Genomic DNA, 23,131 nt, shown 5'->3' on the forward strand with positions numbered 1-23,131 from the left:
CGAACTTCTGGTAGGCCCGTTTTTCACTCTCCCCAAGCCTCAGTGTGTGCCATGGATGTACCTGCATCCAAAATGGGCCACATGAGGACTCCTGGGAGGGGCAGGGTGGAGTGAGTGGGGCGAACAAGGAGTGGGATTTGGGGGTTCTCCAAACTGCACAGAATCTTAGTAGAGGTTCTCCTGAATCCCTGCAAACCCTCAGCAGCCCACCCCTGGTTTCAGGGAAGAGATGACAATGAGAAAAATTTGGGAAAGGAAAGGTTTTATTCCTGGCAGTGGTACCAATTTCGTTGTATTATTTTGTACAATGACAATAAAGACTATACTATACTATACACTGATCATATTTCTGTTCTTCTTCAATGTATAAATCTGAGAAAATTTATTGTGCAATTGTTGTTTTAAAGCAGGTATAAATAAAGTGAATACTCTTGAATTATACAATATTTACATAAATGTGCAGCTAAATATTGGTTACTGAGTATTGGTTGATACATAATGGAAGTAAGGCATGCATGAGACTAAAGAGAAGTCTTAGCAAATGATGCAACATTAAAGTGGGAGTAAGACAGGATATGCTTTGATCTTTTGGTTGTTTGACGTACTTATTGGTGCATTCATAAGAACTGCTTGAAACAATGTTAGAAGAATGTTGGTTAAAGGTACATACATGTGTACACTCTTGCATGTGAATGATGCTGTTTTGGGCTGAGAATCCAAATGATTTGCAGTGAATGATATATTAGATATGATGCTACAAGAAATATGGATCTGAAGGAGAAAGGCGCTGACATCACGACGGTACGACGTGCGACCTCGGGGCTCCGAGATCGCAGTCAACACTTTTGCCGCTGGACGGTCCATCTGGACCTAAACCATCCCGAAGAGACGGTGACAGGGAAGAGTATGTCTTGCTGATCTCAGGGACATTACAAAGTCCCTGGTTGATCCAAGAGAATCTCTTCTAGCTGGCGACAAAAAGCACAGCCTCAAGGCTGCTGAAGCTGCTGACAGCCTCTACACGTAAGTGCAGGAGAGAAGCATGTCGTGTTGGTGAGAGTTTTTAAACCCTTTTTTCTATTGGAAAGAGAACACTCTGAATTTGGAAACTTAATTTAAAATAAGGCTGACTAGAGAGAAAAGCGGCGGATATCAGTTTACCAATTAAAGCTCCTTTTTCTTCCCTTTTTACTTTTGGAAGCCAGGCTGGACTCTCGTCGTAATACAATGTGGATTGGCTTATTGCACTTTTTATGCTTTTAATTTTGGACTTTGTGGGGGGCTTGGAATACACTTAAATCTTAATTGACCTGAAGATTCTTTTCTCCTTTACTTCTGGTTTGGCTACTCTTGTTATATCGGCGTTATTTTGTTTATAAGAAAAGTTTTTTAAAAAATTTAAGACGGAAAAGCATCACATCCCATTTTTGACGCTCTGCGTATCCATGCACCTGTGCATGTGTGGAGGTGTGCTCACATTTGCGAACCAGTAGCGAAAGTAAGTTGATTTCACCCCTGGCCCCAACCCTATTGGCCTTCTGGGGATATGTGAGAATGACTGTGCTGTCCCAGCAGTATATAGCTAGTGTAGGAATTAAGAGCTGTCTCCTTTAAGAAACTACCTCCTGAGAAATGTAGGCAGAGACTGCCTAATGGGAAATGTAGTTCCATGACATGTGATCACATCTGTGTTTCTGATTGGCCACTGGGCCATTCTGCCTGCGTCCAGAGATTATAGTCAGTCAGTTTAAATGCCTTTGTGAACCGGAATAGTAGTGTTTGTATCTCCACTCAGCATGGGAGTGAAATCATCATCTTTTTACACCACATGATGGGATAGATTATGGAAAGTCAGAAGTATCTTAACACTGAACTGTAAATTTTGCTATTAAGAATGCCTGATAATAAACTTGATATGAATGAGATTCCTAAGCACGGAATTAACTGCATGCCCTGAGCAAGCCTACAATGCTCGAGGAAGAACAATGACCTTTGCAGACAAGAGGATGACTGCAGATAGGACAACTGGCATGTAAGATATGTCATCCCATAAAAGGGGGGAATTGAATGGGAAACATCTCAAAAAGGGTCCTTCCCAGTTGTTCAGAGTATAAAAAGAAAGGAAGGAGCAAAATATTAACAGTCTTGTGAGATTCTGTTAATATAACTTTACAATAAAGATAGCGCTAGTGCTCCTGGTTGTTCTTCCTGTCTAGATTACCTCATGGCTTAACAGGAAAGCTTTCCTTTCTTCTTATACTCTGGAAAATTAGGAAGGATCCCTTTGGAGATGTTTTCTTCAGTCCCGTCTTTTGTGGGCTGAGACATGTTTTACATGCTGATTGTCCTATCTGCAGCCACCCTCCCTCCAAAGGTCGTTCGCACATAAAATATGGTATTGTCATCGGGCTTGGGGAATCTCATGGAAGCGTTAAAGGGCTGCCCTGTGTGTAAGCTCAGAATGTATTTGTATTTATTAGTTTGTCAAACATGTACAAGGTAGCAGTTATAAATATAAACAAAGATATGAACGAAAGAAATGAATACAAATAAATGGGGACAGTAGGATAGGGATGGAAGGCACGCTGGTGCACTTATGCACGCCCCCTTCACGGACCTCTTAGGAATGGGGTGAGGTCCATGGTACAGTTTAAGGTTGAAGCTATGAGGGTTTGAGGATGTAACAACAGAGTAAGGTAGAGCATTCCAGGTATTGACCACACTGTTGCTGAAGTTATATTTTCTGCAATCGAGTTTGGAGCTGTTTATCTTGAGTTTGTATCAATTTTGTGCTGGGACAAAGCCTGTGTATTATCAAAGTTGAAGCTGAAGAACAGGTAAGATATTGACAGGTAAGATGTTGCAGCAGACAATTTTGTGTTCTGTGCTTAGATCATACCGCAGGTGGTGCAGTTCCAGATTGTCCAAGCCCAAAATTTTAAGTCTGGTGGCATAGGGAATACTATTATGAGTAAAGGAGTGGAGTACTCTTCTCGTGAAGTACCTCTGGACCCACTCAATTGTATTAATGTCTGATATACAGTGTGGATTCCAGGCAGATGAACTGTATTCAAGAATTGGTCTAACAAAGGTTTAATACGCCCTAGTTAACAATACTATGTTACCGAGAAAAAGCTTCGCAAAATTAGGTTAACCACTCTTAATGCCTTTTTGGCAATGCTGTTACAATGGGCTCTAGGGCTTAGATCTTTTGAGATGAGTACTCCTAGGTCCTTGACAGAGTGGGGTCATCTACAAGGTCGTTTCCGTCCAACTTGTATTTGGTGTTCTGATTTTTATTGCCAATGTGTAGGACAGAGCATTTATTAGTCAAGATTTGGAGTTGCCAATTGGGCAACAAACTTGACAAACTTGAACATTGGGCACTATCTAATAAAATGAAATTCAATGGTGAAAAGAGTAAGGTTCTACATTTAGGCAACAAAAACAAAATGCACAGGTACAGTATAGGTGGTAACTTGCTCAATAGTAGTAACTGTGAAAGGGATCTTGGAGTCCTAGTGGACAACCATTTAAATATGAGCCAGCAGTGTGAAGCAGCTGCCAAAAAAGCCAACACAGTTCTAGGCTGCATCAACAGAGGGATAGAATCAAGATCACGTGAAGTGTTAATACCACTTTATAATGCCTTGGTAAGACCACACTTGGAATACTGCATTCAGTTTTGGTCACCACGATGTAGAAAAGATGTGGAGACTCTATAAAGAGTGCAGAGAACAGCAACAAAGATGATTAGGGGACTGGAGGCTAAAACATATGAAGAACGGTTGCAGGAACTGGGTATGTCTAGTTTAATGAAAAGAAGGGCTAGGGGAGACATGATAGCAGTGTTCCAATATATCAGGGGTTGCCACAAAGAAGAGGGAGTCAAACTATTCTCCAAGGCACCTGAGAGTAGAACAAGAAGCAATGGGTGGAAACTAATCAAGGAGAGAAGCAACTTAGAACTGAGGAGAAACTTCCTGACAGTTAGAACAATGAATCAGTGGAACAGCTTGCCTCCAGAAGTTGTGAATGCCCCAACACTGGTGAAGTCTTTAAGAAGATATTGGATAGCCATTTGTCTGAAACGGTATAGGGTTTCCTGCCTAGGCAGGGAGTTGGACTAGAAGACCTCCAAGGTCCCTTCCAACTCTACTATTGTATTGTATTGCATTGCAACCATTCAGACACATGGTCAAGGTCGCTTTGTAATGGCATTGTCAGTGGTGTTGAATAATTTTACATCATCAACAAAGAGGATGCAATTGCTTTTAATATGATTGCATAGGTCATTAATGTAAAGCGGAAAGAGTGTGGGTCCTAGAACGCTGCCTCGGGGGACACCGCTGTTAACAGGTTCCAGATTTGAAGGGCCCTCCCTATTTTTGACTACTTGTTGCCTGTTTGACAGGAATGCGGCTATCCATTTGTGTAGGGATCCAGAAATGCCATAAGAACTTAGTTTTAGCAGTAGCTTGCCATGCACCACTGAATCAAAGGCCTTGCAGAAGTCTATGTAAATTGCAGCTATTGCTTTTCCCTGGTCAAGATGTGTGGTCCAAATGTTTCTGTAGTGTAGGAGTTGCAAATTACAGGACAATTTTTTTCTGAAGCCAAACTGCTTGTTAGAGAGCAGGTTGTTTGTCTCTAGGTGGAGGGTGATGGATTGATTTATAATTGATTTCATGACTTTACAGATGACGCAGCACAAGGAGATTGGTCTGTAATTTTCTACTAGACTAAGGTCTCCCTTTTTAAATATTTTTAAAGTGCTCTCCTGTATTTTTAAATACCTTTTTAAAATGTTCTCCTGCATTTGTTGCTGGTGTTATTGGAGTTTTTTTGTTTTGATCGCATTTTAATGCTTTTGTTTTTTAATTATATAGATTGTTTGGGAGTGTTTGTTTTTTGCTGTTCACAACCTCTATTAGGAACCGAAGCTAGATGAATATTGAAAATGGACACTAGAGGGAACCAAAGGCAGAAAAGAGTTAAAAGCTGGCTATAAAACCTTTTCTTAATTTAAAGAGACGGGTTATTGTTGTTTTTAAAGTGAACTGAAATATTAATTAACCAAAATTTCAGAAAGCATACAGATTTCAATGGATAAATTTGAAAGACCCCTCTTAAAAGGCAACGTTTCGTAAAAGATTAAATGCTGAGATGCCATTAGAATGATTTTAAAGGTCAAAAATTTTCTACGTTTTTCGAAGATTAAGAAAAGCAAAGAAAGAATGAATATAAAGTTGCAATATTTGATCAGGAATAAATTTTATATTTCTATCAATTCCTAATGCAGTTTTTGCTGAAACAGGGCTGAAAATAGGTCAATTTCGGGAGGCAGATAAAAGTTAGACTCTGGGGAGAATATTTTTATTTGTAACTTTAAAAAAGAGTGCTTTATGCTCAACGTGATGAAAGTAGGGAGTCACTTATTTCTTACTGGCTTTGTTGTTTCCTTTTTTCCTCTACTTTGTTTTCTTTTCTGGGTTTTTACTATGAAAATTACAAATTTCAATAAAAGTGTTAAAAAAGAAAATGAACAAACAAACACCGGATTAAGCATTGCTAAATGGACTGCTTGCACCCATTTCTGAAATATTTCCAAGTACTTTATTCCACAGACAATTTTCTTCTGTATAATAGAAACCCACCTTTAATGAAGTTTCTTTTCTCTACAAAAAATACTGCACTGAGCACAGGGCAGAAAACCTACCTCCTTTCTATTCACTTCTACTCCAACTGGGAGAAAATCCTGTTTGCTGCTGCAGTTCAAAACAAAGAAGACAATTTTAATTCATGCCTAATAAGCACTGCTTATAACTAACGCAACTTCATCCTCTCTTTATTTTTTTTCTTCCTTTTCCTTCCGTCATTCTCCTTTATCCTATCTAATCTACTGCTTGAATAGCTTATTCTGTCATTTCTCTTTCTCCCATTGAAGATCTGCAAATAGCAAAACAAACAATGCCCCCAGCAGCTCATATACAATATCTGAGAGGTTGTAAAGGTAATTCCATATCAAAATATCAATACTAACCTGCAAAGCCTGAACGTATTTGTACCTCCACCAAGAAATCATTCAAAGAAATGAAACTCTGTCTACTTGACATATAGTCTGCTTCTTTTGTGAGAAGGAGGGGTTCCCACTGAACTGCCTGTCTAAGTTTATCATAAAACAGATTGAACCTGGGAGCAAAATACTTTGGATTAGTCCCAATTACAAAATGAGCGAACTGATTCCTTCATTGTGATCACTGCCTAGAATTGTCTACTGTTATTGATGCTACAGTATTACCCTGTTCGGGCAAAACAGTATTTAAAATCTTTAAATAAACTGGAAGAAATAGAACGGAGCAAATTAAATACACTGTAAACACAACCACTAGAATATTAATTTTTAAAAAAAAAACACTTAAAACTAATTATGAAACTATTTTGTAGAATATTAGAATATTAAATTGCCAAATTATTAAATAAGCAAATAACTCCAGGCAGCTAACAACACGAATAGGATTACATTCTTTTGTGGCATTCTGCCTCTCTGAGAAGTGGGTCACACGAAATGTAATATATAAGCCAGGTAATCCTCAACTTTCAACAGGTTGCTAAGTGACTGTTCGAAGGTAGAGTGGCACTGAAAAAAGTGACTTATGACCATTTTTCGCACTTATGACTATTGTGGCATCCCCATAGTCACATGATCAAAATTTGGATGTTTGGCAACTGACTCATATTTGTGATGACTGCAGTGTCCCAAGGTCACATGATCCAGTGGTGGAATTCAAATAATTTAACAACCGGCTCTCTGCCCTAATGACAGGCTGGGTGGTCATGTGACTGGGTGGGCATGACCAACTCAATGTCACTCATGTCGAGGGGCGCCTCACCTCGCCCAGCCCCGCTTCTTCCCTCCCCTAACAGCCATTCCTTGTCATGCCTGGCCTCTCCTTGGCTTACGACCACAGTTGAGTCCAAATTTTATGTTACTTAAGTGAGAGATTTATTAAGTGAATTTTGTTCCATTTCACAACTTTTCTTGCCACATCTGTTAAGTGAATCACTGCAGTTGTTAAGTTAGTAACAGGGCTGTTAAGTAAATCTGGCCTACCCATTGACTTTGCTTTTCAGAAGGTTGCAAAAGGGGATCACATAACCCTGGGAGACTACAACTGTCATAAATGTGAGACAGTTGTCAACCATCTGAATTTTGATCACGTGACCATGGGGATGCTGTAACGGTTGTAAGTGTCTAAAACAGTCATAAGTCACTTTTTTTCAGTGCCATTGTAACTATGAATGGTTGCTAAATTGACTGTTGTAAGTCAAGGATTACCTGTACAAAAAGCTTCTTTACTTGAAAAAAGTTGCCCCAAATACCAATCACTAGATTAGAAATGGGGAAATCACACTGAAGATCAATTATAGCCATAGCCATCATGGAAACCTAAGCCATTTTGTCTGAATATCTTCTTTTTCATCAACAATACCTGCAACCTGGAGTTACAAATCAGGCAGGGTGCCAGAGCACCTGGAGGAATTAAAATAGTTAAAATGCAATGATAACTCTCAGCAGCCAACTTTTGCACATAAAGTGAAATCCTTTAGCAGAGAGGTCATTTAAGCTCTCCAGAAATGGGTGGGCACACTTGGGCTACAAAATGCTGAGGTAAAGAGACAAATTAATAAAGTATAAATCTAGGGGACCCAGGTTCAAGTCTCTGCCCTCCCAAGCTTGTCAGGATAAATAAAAGTAGTACATGCCACAGATGTCTAAATAAACTTCAAGCCATGTGCCATGTTAGTAAGCCTTATTATGAGAGAAAGCTAAAATGAGTTGGAGGGAGGATCCACACCCCTACCTCCCTTTCCCCCCCCCCAATCTTACTATCAGTGAGCAACCATGTGCCTTGGCCACTCTAAGCAATGCAAGAGATTTCTGTCCCAAAGGTGCTTTTTCAAGAGGCAACTGGACTTTCTGGAAAACAAGAAAGTCCAGTTGCCTCTTGAAAAAAAGCACCTTTGGGACAACCCTGACCTGGATGACTGAAGAATCCCCATAGACAAGAGACTCCTGTGCTCAGTGAACTGACAAAGCACCCTTTCCCATCCAGGAGAAGTAATCTTTAGATCCATTTGTACCACTTAAAGATACCGGCTGATCTCACTCACCTCACAAGATGGCTTAAGGAAATCATCCAGATTTAAGGAAAGATCACATGCCCCAGAAAGGCTGCAAAAAACAGACAGAGTGCCAAGCTTGCTTCCTGCCTCTCAGCCATCCTGCTGCAATCACCCCTTCCACCCTTAATTGGGGACAGAGGAGGCAAGGGGGGCTGGGAGGCGATTCTGCTGTATTGGAATTACACCCTAAAAGGACAGTGCCAGGAACCACTAAAGCCATGTAAAAAGCTTAAAACAATCCTTCTCCTTTAAAAAAAGTCAAGCCCAGAATAAAAGTACCAGCAAAGGGGGGGGAAACTCCAGTGAAGCCACTCAGGGTATAGAAAGTCAGGGTGTACTGCCAAGAATTATTAAGGCTGTTACAATGTAACAAGGCTTAACCACAGAAGCAGTTTTGGAAAACATTTAAGCAGGACAATAAAGAAAAGCAGGATTGGGCTAGTCTAGACACAACATAGAGAGGCACACCAAAATGCCTCCTTCCTGACAGGATTAGCTCCGTAAGGTGGGAAAAACAAAAGGCTGTTGGAAGGAAATTTCTTCCAACAGCCAGTTCGCTGAACTGCTCAGAAAGTTAACTACCAGTTCACCTGAATCTGTGCAAACTGGCTGAATCCCACCACTGATATGACCCCCTTTTGCAACCTTCCGACTAGCAACGTCAACGGAGAAGCTAGATTATCTTAACAACCCTGTTACTAATTTAACAACTGCAATGAATCACTTAGTAACTGTGGCAAGAAAGGTCATAAAATGGAACAAAATTCACGTACAAAATGTGTCACTTAGCAACAGAAGTTTAGAGCTCAATTGTGGTCATAGGTTGAGGATTACCTGTAAAATTGGGAACTTGCATTCACAAACTGTTAACTTCCGTAGCAGGCAACCATCTTTTCTCATTTGCATAAAACAATGACTCAGAAAAATGTTTAAGAATTTTGTCTTATGGAAAGAGCAAAATCCAAACGTATGCAATGGCTGTATTGTCTGTATCCAACTGGATTTTCTAGTTCTCAACACAGGGTTGCAGTATCTGAGCTACAAAAATCCAGAGGACAAAATGGCAGCTAAACTCTTCAGAAATCTGAATTTTTCCTGCTACCATCTACATTTTTGCAGCATGTGCCCCACAAATATGCTACTATGTAATAAGAGGAAGGCTTTAATGAAATTTTTCATTTTAAATAATAGTCATATCTCTATAAAAAGAAATTAATTTGACAAAAGGGAAAGATATTAAAAGCCAGGAAAAGCGACAAGTGTATATTGCAGAATTACAACAAAATAAATAAAGACAGTTTAATTATATTGCACAAAACTAGCAGGATCTCTGTTTTTAGAAGAAGTGGAACATTAATGGCACCACAGCTTTCTACCCTGGTCAATAGTCTTCAGAGCTATTTATTTTTTGGAGCTGACCTTGAACTAATTTAACAGTGACTGACCTGATTCAATTTATGTGCAGAGGGTGGTTTTTTGTGCTCTTTGTGCTTTCAGAAATCAGCTAATTACTCTTTTGATGTTACATATTATGATCTGGTGGAATCCCTAAACAATTAACACTCTGTGTGTACAAATATTTAATTGTAAAATAGATCCAAAAAAATGCAAAAAAATGTCACTGAATTACTGTCCCACCCTTTGAAGGATTACAGGTCTTAGAATTACACAAAGGCTCATTATTTTTGTAACTCAAGTTATAGGGACGCAGTGGCTCAGTGGCTAAGGCACTGAATTTGTCGATCAGAAAGGTCAACAGTTCGGCGGTTCAAATCCCTAGTGCCATGTAATGGAGTGAACTCCCGTTAGTTGTCCCAGCTTCTGCCAACCTAGCAGTTTGAAAGCATGTAAAATGCAAGTAGAAAAACAGGGACCACCTTTGGTGGGAAGGTAACAGTGTTCTATGCGTCTTCGGCGTTTAATCATGCTGGTTACATGACTACGGAGACATCTTCAGACAGCGCTGGCTCTTCAGCTTTGAAATGGAGATGAGCACTGCCCCCTAGAGTCGGGAATGACTAGCACATATGTGCGAAGGAAACCTTTACCTTTACCTAATAAATCATTCCAATGGTAATAAACCATTGAAAACTGCAGAACTGGACATTATTTCCCTATTTTAACAAGCTGGGAAAAGGAGCTAGGATTTAAATTTTCAACTACTTCTGTCACTTCTTTGATCCCCTGGTGATGATCTGTGAAATTAAGAAAACTATGGGAGGAGAGGAATGCAAGGGAAGTGACTCTTTAGTTGCCAATTCCTTATTAAACTTCCACCTATTTCTTGCAAAAAGTCCATAAGAGGTTTTCCTCATTGTCTGATTTTTGGATGACAAGATGGGTACATTTTTTAACATATGCCCAAAAGTCTTCTAGACGTTTGGTGCATACATATTAGTTAAAAGTTTAATTTGGTCAAAGACTAGAGTAGGTAGTCCTAGGATAACCATTCATTTAAGGACTATACAAGTCTATGATGACACTGAAAGAGGGGGACTTATGACTGGTCCTCAAAGTTGCAGCCATTGCCATGTCCCTGAGTCTGACCTTGGCATGTGGTTCAGTTATCACAGTCACAGTGTCCTGCAGTCACACAATCACCATTTGTGACTTTTCCTACTGTCTTAGTACTTAATATTAGTGACATAAAACTAAAGTTCTCAGAAGTAGGCAAAAAGTAAAAAGTATCCATGTTTGTACTTATTTGTTTATCTATCACATTGCTATGCCTACACATTGCTATTCTGGGCAGGACAAACTGGTCCTGTTGCCTTCCATCTCCAGAACGTGTTTTGTCAGAATTTCCTTGGCTTCTCCATACCACAAGGGCAGGAGAGTCTCTTGAAAAAAGCCATGAAAGTACCATTTATCTAGGAAGTATCTCTTCCATCTAACACTACAATAATCTGCTAGTAATAGGGAGCTTAATCCTATGGAGAAAAAATAATCTTCAACCAATTCGCGAAGATTAGCCAGATCTTCAACTGCATCTTAATTGAACTCCTTTAACAGTGGGAAGTTAACATTAGATATGCTCGCTGGTACCCTGGAGATCTTTATTAAGAGTTTGCATTGCATAATTTCTAATTTTGAATAATTGCTGCTATTAAGCAAGGACATCATGATTGGTCATTTGCAATCTCCTGCTGGCTTTCCCATTGACTCTGCTTGTCAGAAACTGGCAAAGGAGATTACAAATTATGATCATGTGACTGCAAGACACTGCAACATCATAGCCCAGGGACAAACACCTGGATTGCAAGCACATGACCATAAAATATGTGGACTTCTACTCCTACAATTCCCTCCCAGGGTGTTGGTTGGGGAATTCTAAGAGGTTCACACATCTTACAATTGCCAAGTTTGATCTAAATCTGTTCCTATTATTTTTTCAGATAATGTAAGATGGACTATGTCAGTGATGACGAAGTGCCGAAAAGGGAGTGTGCACGCTCATCAGGACGCAACCCGGAAGAGGACCTGCCCAGGGGGCATGTGCGTGCTGGGAAATGAACTTCCAGTTTTCAGTGCATGCACTTCCGGTTTTCAGTGTGCCGGTTTCCTGTGGGCATGTGCACGCACGATGATCACCTGGCAAGCACACATGCGAGAAAATGGAAGACCAGCTCTTCAGCTTCCAGCACTGTACACACGCAAAGCCCAGCTGATTGTCACACACACATGCGCACCAGAAACCTGGAAGAACAGGTGAGGCTGTGTGTACCAGGCGACATGGCTCTGCGTGCCACTTCGGGCATGCGTGCCATAGGTTCACTATCACCGGGCTAGGTGTTACCACTTAGCTAAGCCATGGTTTTGTATCTCCATATTAATTCAAGGCCTTAACCATTGCATGGAATTATAGAAATTGACTGTCAAAAGGGAGGATCATTAAGTGCTTCTAAAACTTTGCAATACCTGCACAATCACATGACACATTCACCAAAAATCTAATAAGACCCCTCTATAAAATCAGATGACTATTAGAACTTAATAAGTTTGTTCCCAGGTTGGGCTACAATAAAAGGAAGACACTTCTGGGGGAGTCAGAAAATTGTTTGTTGCGGTAGAACACTAATCAGCAAGCAGGCAGAGATGGGTTATGACAGGGGTGTCCGAACTTGGGAACTTTAAGACTTGTGGACTTCAACTCCCAGAATTCTGGGAGTTGAAGTCCACAAGTCTTAAAGTTCCCAAGTTTGGACACCCCTGGGTTATGATCAACTCTGGCCATCCCCCGCCACTCTCTTATAAATTTCTAATTCAAAAAGTTAATCTAATTATTAACAATGCAGACATAAGGCGTTGAGTTTTTCCATATTCTCTTCAGCTGTTTATGCTTTCTGAGCATGGATATCTTGTGTGCAGTTCCCCTCCCTTCTTATCTCTGGTTAGCCTCAAAGGCTTCAGAGGCAGCCTACATGAAACCACAATGCCTAAGTCTTTAATCTTCCCTAAACATACAAGTTGTGATGTGCTCACTTACCCATGACAGAACTAGCCCTCCCTTGCCAAAGGCATTACTTTTCTTCATGACATTACAACCTCCTAGCGTGTCACCAAGGCTTATGTCACTTTAGATATTATTGTAAACAAATAACATATTTCAACATTATTTTCCAATACTTTTTTATTAAAAGTTATACAAATAAAATTTATACAACTACAAAAATAGAAAAAATACATTTTAAAAAGTTAAAATTAAAAAAGGAGCAGAAAAAGAGATAGAAAAACAGACTCCCTCTTTCAGCCCCACTGAGTACAACCTACATTAACAACTTATCACTATTTCTTAAAATATAAGCAAATATCTCTCCATTCGTTATATCACCCCAATTTCTTTATAACCATCACTAGTAGAACCTCATCTCTCCCTATTAAAGAAACAGAAATCCAGTGATACACAAAATAATAATAAACATCACAAATTATACCTATTACACCAAATCCTTATTTTCCCTTTCAACAAATCTCTCCATTTTCTCACTTCACACAATTAAAACCCAGTCCAACTCAAAAAACAATTAAAAATTACCAGTAATAATCAACATCATCCACTTCTAATTGAGAAACTGCTAGCCATCCCTCAAATAATAACCCATTATTTTAACCTTGATGGAATAAATCAACTGTATTCTTTCTTCTTCCTGTACTTTTTGAAAATCCTCAAAGTTCTGGCATCTGCCTTCTCATAGTCTTTTCTCTCAAAATTATTTTCTTCATCTTTGTCAAGCCCCATTTATACTTCCAACATAGCAACTTCAGCAAATCCCTTTCCTAAATCTATCATAAATAATCCAAATTTCTCATACGATTTGTTACATTTTTCAATGTGTAAGTTATCATCTTTCATTTGTAAATCCATTATTTCCGTCGTCTTCTTGTAAACTGTAATTTTTAATTCCACCTGTAAATCAGATTTAGGCTTATTCTCTGCAATTACACCCACAAATGCTAGTAAAGAGTTAAACAGTTCAAAAACCTCTTGTAGTCATAGATCAAACATTTTTAAGGTAGCCATTTGGTGTCCTCTTGTGTCTAATCTTCAATGTTTTGTTATCTGCTTCAGATGCAATCAATGCATCGATAAAATCCAATGCATTATCCAAACATTGCAACATTAAGGCAACAACAATGATCTGATATTGAGCAATACATGAAAATGAATGTATATAAAAGCTAACAGAATCAGATATATAACATGACTCTTCAGAAACTCAGTCTCAGAGGTCATAATCAAGACCTTCCAAGATTGAATTCAGAACTGTCACAGGTGCTGGCCATTCAGCAAATAAACCAGTCCCAAATCTGCGAACTAACTAATTTTTATGACTATGTATGACTGCATTAAGACTGCAGTAAACAGAACACCACATTTTAAAGAGGATCTTGACATAAACGTATTTCTTATGGACTGATCAAAAGTAATTATCTTCCCAGAAAGGGCCCTCTACATGATAAATCATGGATCGTCAACCTGGTCCCTACCGCCCACTAGTGGGCGTTTTGGGATTCCAGGTGGGTGGTGGGTATTTCGGAGGTTAAAACCTCCTTTTGAACTAACGCGCGCGAGAATGCGTGCGTTAGGGATTTTGGAGGTTAAAACCTCCTTTTGTGCGAGTGGGCACGTGAGCGCAAGCGCGTGCACAAGCAAACACGTGGGAAGAGGAAGGGGAGGAGTAGAAACTGATAGCAAGGACAGGCAGAAGCGGAGCAGAGCAGTTGCAAAATAGGAGAAAGAAAAGGCAGGAGAGAATTGTTGTTGGCTAATAATAATAAGTGGGCTAACTAGCTCAGCCTTACTTTTGTACATAGCCCTAAGGAAGATAAAAAAAGGAGATAAAAAGGAAAAGCACTGTGTGGAGTGAGAATCAAAACGTGAGAGTAAAAGTAGTTGTTAAATTGTGAAACAAATTTAGAACCCATGTCTGAAAAAAAGAAATATGCTTGTGGCTATTTACCAGAGTATCTGAAGATGGGTTTCACTGAATCTGTTACAAATAAACAGCTTCCAATGTGTTTACTGTGCCACAAGACATTATCTAATGAAGCAATGAAGCCGTCGATTTCGAGAACATCTTGATACAAAGCATTCGCAAGATAAAGATAAGCCCATTGAATATTTTCAAGAAATCTATACAATATTTCAAAATTGTTCAACAATAGCTGCATCATTTCAAAAACAACATGCAAAAAATGAGGATGGATTAACTGCAGTTTATCGTATATCACACTTAATTGCAAAAAGTGGTAAAAGTCATAATATTGGAGAAACTTTGATAATACCCTCTATCAAAGAATTTATCTCAACAGTAATGCATCAGGATATACCTGAAGTTTTAAAAACATTGCCCCTTAGCGATAACACAGTAAAGAGACGCATTGACGAAATGGCGGCTAATGTTGAAAATAAACTTATATTCTCCAAAATTCTTCATTTTCCATACAATTGAATGAGTCTGTCATTGCAGATAATAATGCTCTACTGATGACATATGTACGGTACCTTGATGGAAACAATACATTGCAAGAAGAAATGCTCTTCACTATCAATCTGATTACAGATTGGAAGGATTATCAATATTTAATGCTGTGAAATCATATTTTGCAAAAAATAATATACCCTTGAACAATATTGTTGCATATGCTACTGATGGAGCACCATCAATGGTAGGCCGCTATCGTGGGTTTGTTGCTTACCTGAAGGAAGAAGTGCCAAACGTTTTGTGTATTCATTGTGTTGTGCACAGACAACATATTGTAGGAAAACATTTAAGTACAAGTCTCCATTCATCATTAAGTATAATAATTAAAGCTGTAAATAAGATCAAATCTAATGCCAAGTGTGATAGAATGTTTTGACAGCTGTGCCAGGACAATAACGAGCAGTTTATTAGGTTACTTTTACACACAGACGTTTGATGGCTCTCAAAGGGTACATGTTTGTCTCGTTTTGTTGCATTATTTGATAGTGTCATACAGTTTTTTGAAAGTGATAATGAGGCTCGTCTGTATGAACAGTTAAAAACCGTAAAGACTGATGCCTTTTATTTGGCAGACATTTTCAAGAGATTTAATGAAATTAATTTGCAGCTTCAAGGAACCAATGTAACTCTTATATATCGAAAAGCTTGATCTTCTCCGTCATAATATTCTCAAGAGAAAATTTCATCAGTTTCCTGAATTGTCCTCTATAAACAATGATGTAACTCCGGGGGATATTGAAAAGTTCAATAGCCACCTCAACGAACTCAAATTGGATATGGAAAAACAATTTCAAGATATTTTGAACTTAAAGATGCATGACTGGATGATAAATCCTTTTACAGCAAATGTTGCTGAAGTTGATATAACTTGCCAAGAAGAACTATTAGAACTTAAATATGACGAAGAGAGTAAATGTAATTTTGGCAGTGGTGGATACCAAAAACTCTGGCAAAATTTAAAAAATGCCTGCGTTATATCCAAATATGTGGAAAATGATGTTCAATTTATTGATATCTTTCCCTACCACATATCTTGCAGAATCAGGCTTTAGTGCAGTTAATCATATTATGAACAAACAGAGAAACCATCTGAATATCACCGAAAGAGGAGACCTTCGTTTGTTCCTTACGAAAATCAAACCAGATATCAAATATTTAGTCTCACAGCATCAGCCTCAAAGATCTCATTAATCACTAGTAAAGCTAATTTCAATTTACTTTATTGTTTTCTAATTAAACTTTATAAAGTTAAAAACATTATAAACATGCATAAAGTAGAAATAAAAAGATAAATGTATGTACATTTCTTTTTTTTAAAAACACCCTCCTTTCTAAAAAATATTCCGCACTTGCGCAAAAACTGGTGGGCGGTAAGGAAATTTTTCCATCAAGAAAGATCCATTAGTGGGCGGTAGGTAGAAAAAGGTTGACTACCACTGTGATAAATCAACTACTGAAGGAGACTCTAGTTTCGTATATGTCAGTTTAATAAATCTTGATGCCAGTTTTAGGATTATTGAGGATGTCTTAAGACCAAGTGCAAGGATCTGGCAAGTAGCAGTACAAACAGATGCAGGCAGTCCTCCAAATAAACGAGTGCCAAATCATTTTGGTGTTTCAAAATAATTACCAGGATTTGAAATGGGACCAAGAAAATGCAACTGTTCCAGCATCCCCCAGCTATATTCATTGCTAAGTCATGTTTCCAAATAATTTCACCTAACAGAAATTGGATAACTTTGCACAGTATTGTTAGAGCATATGAGCTGCAGTCATAGCTTCAGATGCATCACTCTTTGCTTATCTTCAACGTTTTTCTTGAAAGTTGATTTACCTTTATAATTATTATGACCCAGATGCTTGAGCAGCTTCAAAAGTACCAGTACTTTTAGCTTCTTTAGAGGATTTTGTACTTGAATTCAATTTTGTAAGGGATTAAAGAATGAAAATTAATATTTGATCTGTAGAAGGAAGTATTGAATATCCAATTATGAAAAATCAGTTAAATCCAGACATTATGTATGGGTTCAGATTATAAACTCAACAACTAATTCATATCTATATGAATTAATTCCATATAGATATTTATAGGTATATAGGATCTTTTCTTTTTTATTAATTGGGGCTTGGGGTGGGTAAATTTAGTTCATATAAGCACTACCATATTTTTTGGAGTATAAGATGCACCAGAGTTTTTGAGGAGGGAAATAGGGGGGAGGGAAATTCTGTATTCATCTGGCATCCTTAGTCTGGTCACCTTCAGCAGATAAGCTTGCTGGCTTTGAGTGTGTATGCGTGTGCGCTTTTTATCCCAATTGGGGATAAAAAACAGCTTCTAAAGCTAAGCTAATCGTAGGATGAAGCAGCAATGAGAAAAGCAGGCAACGCACAGAAGATGCTCAGATACTTAGAGACAAACAACCTACTCTCTAATAAGCAATTTGGTTTCAGGAAAAAAATTGTCCTGTAATCTGCAGCTCATACACTGCAAAAACATTTGGACCTCTCAACTTGACCAGGGTAAAGCAATAGATGCAATCTACATAGACTTTTGCAAAGCCTTTGATTCAGTGGTACATGACAAACTTCTGTTAAAACTAAGATCTTATGGCATTTCTGGATCTTTGCACAAGTGGATGGCTGCATTCCTATCAAATAGACAATAAGTAGTCAAAATTGGAAATGCTATATCTAACTCTGCATCTGTTAAAAGTGGGGTTCCCCAAGGCAGCGTTCTAGGACCAACTTTACATATTTTACATAAACGACCTTTGTGATCATATTATAAGCAGCTGTGTCCTCTTTGCTGATAATGTAAAACTATTTAACACCACTGAAAATTCTACTACTCTACAAAATGACTTAGATTATGTATCTGAATGGTCAAACAATTGGCAACTCCATATCTCTGCTAACATTTAGTCCTACACATTGGCAATAAAAATCAGAACATCAAATACAAGCTGGGTGGAAACAATCTAAAATATGAGCCACACTCTGTCAAAGACCTAGAAGTACTCATTTCGAAAGACCTAAGCCCCAGAGCTCACTGTAACAACATAGCCAAAAAGGCTTTCAGAGTTGTCAACCTTATTTTAGGTACCATATTTTTGTAGTATAAGACGCACCTTTTTCTCTCAAAAAAGAGGGTGAAAATCTGGGTGCGTCTTATATGCAGCATTTTGGGCCCCCGAAACCCTACCCCTTTGCAAAAATGGCTGTGCATAGCCTTTAGGAGGCTTCCAGAGTCCCCCAGCTCTTGGGGGCTGGGGAGGGCAAAAATGAGCAAACGGTCCATTTTGCTCATTTTTGCCCCCCCCCCCAGCCCCCAGAAGCACTCTATAAGCCTCCTAAAGGCTATGCATGCCTTTTTTTTGACAAAAAGGGCTAGTTTTCGAGAAAAATGGGCCTTTTTTGGGAGGTTAGCAGAGTGCAAAACCTTTTTTTTTTATTTGCCTCTTCAAAATCTTGGTGCGTCTTATACTCTGGTGCATCTTATACTCCGAAAAATACAGTAGTTTTCTCTCTGGTAACGCTATGTTGCTATCTGGGGCATACAAAACCTTTGCCAGACCTATACTTGAATACTGCTTACCTGCCTGGAACCCACACTGTATTTCGGACATTAAAACATTAGAGAGGGTCCTTAGGTATTTTACAAGAAGAATACCCAACTCTTCTGCTCGTAAGAACATTCTGTATACCATCAGGCTTTAAATTTTAGTCCTAGATAACCGAGATCTACGCCATCTACATTCCGACCTGAGCCTAGTGCACAAGATAAATGTCCTACCTGCTAATGACTACTTTTACTTCAACTGCAATAACACAAGGCCTAGCAATAGATACAAATTTAATATAATCCATTCTAATCTTGATTGCAGGAAAAATGATTTCAGCAATAGAATAGTAAATGTGTGAAACACCCTACCTGATCCTGTTGTTAGTTCCTCTAACCCCCATACCTTTTACCTTAAGCTGTCTACTGTGGACCTTACGCATTTCTTAAGAGGTCCCTAAGGGGGCGTGCATAAGCACACCAGCGTGCCTACCATCCCCATCCTACTGTCCCATTTATATGTACTCTTTTTATGTGTTTATGGCTATGTTTTCCTCATTTATATCCATTTATTTATGCCATTTTTGTCATGCTTTCAAACTTGTTTCCTTGTACTTTTTGACAAATAAATAAATAAGATCGCTTCATAACAGCTTCTAAAGCACAGCTGATCTTCAGGGCAGGCAAAGCGCTTCACTCGTTAGCACCTCATTAGGGCTGGAAAAAAACTTAGAAAAAGCTACATTCGGAGTATAAGATTAACCCAAATTTTCTGCCTCTTTTAGGGGGCAGGGGGAGTATGTCTTATACTCCGAAAAATACAATATATTTACTCTTTATTTCTTCGCCCTATTATCACTATTTAAACTTTACTTCACTACTTCAATAATTTGAAGTGGCTCTCTGTGCCCTCAGCCAGTTGGAGGCCTCCTTTGCGCCTCCTCTGTCACCCTGACCAGCCAATAGCGCAGGGATGTCACTATGGCTGTATTTGTTAGGCAATAAAAAAAGCAACTCACTCATGAGGCTCAAAACCACAAGTCTTGAGCCTGAAGCAAAACTCCTTGGAACACAAGTGTTCCAAGTTTTAAGCATGGAAAAATGTTGTGCTTACAACGTTTTGCCTACTTTTATCTTGGATTATAGTTTCTCAATGAGCAAAAAGGAGGCTGCCTTAGTATTAAAGTTATAAAATCACTGCTTAGAATAGATGCATACCTATGAATTCTAAGTAGCGGGACTAGATGTAAAACTTGAATATCTGTGTACTCAGTTTGCAACAATGCATATGTATTTCATACATTGTCTTAGTTATTGATTTGGATTTTGTTGCGATGGAAACAAATTACAAGGAAAAGAAAAAAAGTTCTAGAAAGCTATTAGAAGAGGGCATTAAGAGTCATGTGGCAAGGAATCTGGCACCAGTCAATCGCAAAGCTATTCTAAGCTAAACAAGAGTTAAAAGCTTTCTGAGCTATGAACCACCAGGAATAATTTTGACTATAGCAACATAGAAATATATTAAATAAATAAATCAGAAACTTCTCATATTAGATTGAACTTTCAGGGTACTAATTGTGTTTATGACAAGGCTAAATTAAAGCCTTTGGGATGTCTAATTGCTGATGTTGCCATGCAGGGTGAGAAAATCTGAAGCTGCAAAGACAGTTTTACAGCGAGAACTTGCAACGTAAGAAAATAATGTTTAGGATCATCCAACACAGATTATGGATCTTCACAGAAAGGCAGACGTTCATGGTATATTTAGAAAAGGCCAAGGGAAGATATTGTTGTTATAAGCTGGATAATTAAAAAAGTCAAAGAATACCAAAATACGTTGATATGTGCTTCATTGATGATACTTTGAATTATGTCAAGCTGCAGAACGTGCTCGCAACAATGCAAATTTCAAAACACTGTATTGTCCTGATGCCAAACCAATGCAGGTGTCAGAAAACCGCAGTTTGGACTGAACAAGGTGAAACAGCCAAGTTCCTGATTAGCAAAGGAGTAAGACAAGGCTGACTGTATACTCTCTCCTTATTTATTCAGACTGTACACTGAATATATATTGAGGGAAGCAGATTGGAAAAAGATGAGTCGGGTTTTAAAACTGGAAGAAGAATCAACATGCACTGTGCTGATGACACTACTCTGAGGGCTGAAAATGCAAATAATCTGCAAGCTCTGGTAAAAAAAGCCAAGGAGTAAACTGAAAAAAAGAGACTAAGATTAAATATAAATAAGACCAAATTAATTGCCGCCAGCACAGCAATCAGTCTTGAACTGAGAATAAAGATATTCAAATGATAGCTTTTGCCTTTTAACTATCACCTATTGAGAGTACAGGAAGAAGCAGGCCACAGACTAGGCCCAGAATGGCAAACCTATGGCACGTGTGCAACAGGTGGGATGCGGAGCCATTTGTCAGGGCACGCGAAACCACTTCCGGTTTGCTCGTAGGATTGTTTTTAGTCCTCCGGAGCCTTCAGGGAAGGCCCCAGAGGGCTTAAACCAACCCTACAAGCAAATCAGAAGTCCGTTCCTGAACTTCTGGTTTACCCATAGGGGTGGTTTTTTGGCTCCAGGGGCTTCAGGGAAGCTCTGGAAGCCTCTGGAGGGCCTCTGGGACGAGGAAGGCTGTTTTTACCCTCTGGAGCCTGAGGAGGGCGAAAAAAGCATGGAGGAAATAGGGGGCGTGCCTGTTATGCACACATGCGCACTGGGGGGGATAGCGCATTGCATTATGGGTGCAGCACGCCTGCACACGATCTCCTTGCGCTCCCCCCATTTATGGCACGCGAGCCAAAAAAGGTTCACCATCGTTGGACTAGGCTTGGTGTAGTAGTGATGAAGGCCTGAAAGGCCTTTGGATGCCATATGCAGGCTACAAAAATCAGAATCACGAAATCAGTGTTTTCTCTTGTGACAGTCAATAGAAGTAAAAATGGAACTTTGAAGACATAGGATAGGAAAAGTATTAAAGATATTGAACTTCAGTGTTGTAAAAGGCTCCGGAAAATGCCAGGGCTGGCCAAGAAAATAAAAAATATTGATCATTGAACAAATCACTTGGTCAGGCTCAAATTATAATCTTTTGGACACAACATGTGAAGACCCCATTCTTTAGAGAAGTTGACAATGCTGGGAAAGGCAGGAAAGAAAAAAGAAGATAAGCAACAGCAAAGTACACAGACAAGCGGTGAGGTGCATCATTGGACAATCAGCAAGGACCAATCTGCTGATAGATTGTCAAGGAGAAAATCTGTCTGTGTTGTCATTAAAGTCAACCCCACTTTGATGGCATATTGCTAATTTTGACGGCTTTGAGCTAAAATTGTTTTAAGAGGCAATGAGATGTTGAACTGAGGGACATGTTCATATCTACCATTTGCCATGGTACCTCCTGCCAAGATACTTTTTACACAAACACACCCCAAATTTAGAAGCCACCCAGCTTACTCACAGGCATTTTTGGGTGACAAATTAAATATGAAAACTGTATATTATATATAACTATATATAGCTTGTATATTAAACCTTCCTACAAAGTTATGTCAGTCATTGTCTCCTTCCTAGGGGAGAGAGTGTGACTGGTCTCCATTAATACAATTGAACAAGTCCAGAAGTATTTCACTCCTCTGCTTGCAACAGAATACCCTAGGCCACCAGGCTTGAAATTTTGGGCTTGGACAACCTAGAACTACACCGCCTATGGTCGGACTTAAGCGTAGTACACAAAATTATCTACTACAACGTCCTACCGATCAAGGACTATTTCAGCTTCAACCACAATAATACAAGTGCACACAACAGATACAAACTCAATGTAAACCGCTCCAAACTTGATTGCAGAAAATATGACTTCAGCAGCAGAGATGTCAATGCCTGGAATACACTACCTGACTCTGTTGTTACATCTTCAAATCCCCAACTTTAACCTTAAACTGTCTACTATTGACTTCACCCCATTCCTAAGAGGTCTACCGTGCCTACCGTCCCTGTCCTACTGTCCCCATTTATTCGTATCCATTTCATTCATACTCATGTTTATTCTTATACCTATTATCTTGTAAACGATTGACAAATCAAATCAAATAAATAAATAAATCACCCAGCTGGCTCAGAAGGGCCTAGAACTAAAAAAAATATCCCAGATTCTATCCTGGGGCCTTAACTACCACCCCAAACCGATTCTCTTTGCCAGCCCTCAAAGTTTGCTAGATCTTCTGTTTCATTTCCATTTCTCCAACAAGAGCAAGTTTGGAAAAGCGGAGCAGAGAGCAGAGCTCAGGGCTAGGTGAAGTCTGCGACCCTTATTCTCCCATCCCTCGTCCTTCAGCTTCTGCTTTTACTTTCCGCTTTACTCTTTCCTTTGCCTCAACTTAAGTAGCTATTG

At 39.0% G+C, this 23,131-nt stretch overlaps 1 protein-coding gene across 1 annotated transcript in view; it reads left to right on the forward strand.

Annotated features, from left to right (window-relative positions):
• Positions 1 to 23,131, forward strand: part of AGPAT5 (1-acylglycerol-3-phosphate O-acyltransferase 5) — a 156,504-nt gene that overhangs the window by 117,878 nt on the left and 15,495 nt on the right. The gene's annotated exons all lie outside the window — the stretch shown is intronic.

Source organism: Natrix helvetica (assembly GCF_964273705.1).
Source record: "Natrix helvetica genome assembly, chromosome: 2".
Classification (NCBI taxonomy): domain Eukaryota; kingdom Metazoa; phylum Chordata; class Lepidosauria; order Squamata; family Natricidae; genus Natrix; species Natrix helvetica.